Source organism: Mus pahari, chromosome X (genome assembly GCF_900095145.1).
Source record: "Mus pahari chromosome X, PAHARI_EIJ_v1.1, whole genome shotgun sequence".
NCBI classification, from domain to species: Eukaryota; Metazoa; Chordata; class Mammalia; order Rodentia; family Muridae; genus Mus; species Mus pahari.
The window spans coordinates 90753283-90754300 of record NC_034613.1 but is presented as its reverse complement, the minus strand read 5'-3'; the positions used below and the strand labels follow the sequence as shown (position 1 = coordinate 90754300).

The 1018-nt window shown below is 47.9% G+C and overlaps 1 pseudogene across 1 annotated transcript; it reads left to right on the top strand.

The window, feature by feature from the left end:
- The first annotated feature begins 232 nt into the window (after positions 1 to 232).
- On the top strand, positions 233 to 775 carry LOC110314124 (annotated as a pseudogene). Its single transcript, XR_002380152.2, has one exon. The product of XR_002380152.2 is annotated as a riboflavin kinase pseudogene (transcript).
- Positions 776 to 1018: the final 243 nt, after the last annotated feature.

The following is a 1018-nucleotide window of genomic DNA, read 5'->3' as shown; positions in this document are numbered from 1 at the left end:
TCAGGTGTCAGAAGTAAAACATGCGCTGGCATTGTCCTCCATAGAAGAATAACTGACGGCAGTTCCGGCCGAGCGGCCTCTGGGTTCTGACGGCTGGCTGCCATCCTGAGGGCAGGTACCGGTAGCGGTGGGTGAGTCTCGCTCCGCCGGCCTAGCTCCCGCGGGAATCCCTGGCTGGTCCGGGCCCGGGCGCCGCACTCAAGGCGGCTCTGTCGCAGGCAAGGAGCGAGGAGCAGCCCGCGTCCTCCGAGGTCAGCGTCATGAGGAGCCTGCCATTCTTCTGTCGCAGCCGGTGGTGCGTGGCTTCGGCCGCGGCTCCAAGGAACTGGGCATCCCCACAGCCAATTTTCCTGAACAAGTAGTAGACAATCTTCCGGCTGATGTGGCCACTGGNATTTATTATGGTTGGGCCAGCGTTGGGAGCGGAGATGTCCATAAAATGGTGATGAGCATCAGGTGGAATCCATACTACAAGAACGTAAAAAAGTCCATGGAAACCCACATCATCCATACCTTCAAAGAGGACTTCTATGGGGAAATTCTCAATGTGGCCATTGTTGGCTATCTCAGACCTGAAAAGAACTTTGATTCTTTAGAGTCACTTATTTCTGCAATTTAAGGTGATATTGAAGAAGCTAAAAAACAACTGGATTCACCCGAACATTTGAAACTCAAAGATGACAATTTCTTCCAAGTTTCTAAAGGCAAAATTATGAATGGTCACTAATGAAAAGTTCCTTACCTGCCTACCATTAGTGTCGCAGTGCTTCTGATACAGTCTCAAAATGTTCATATTTTAAATCAAGCGTTTCCCTGTACTGTCAAGGTCTCCAGCAGTTCACTCCATCATGTTGCACAGTACTAAAAAATTCATTCAGAAATCAAGACTTTAAATGTAATATGTTGATTAAAATGTAGCATTAGAAAGCTTGTACTGAAAATAAAGTCTGTGAGTGTCGGTGGAAAAGGAAGTTCCTGAGGAAAATGAGGACTGACCATAGTTCTTGTGACTGTGCGT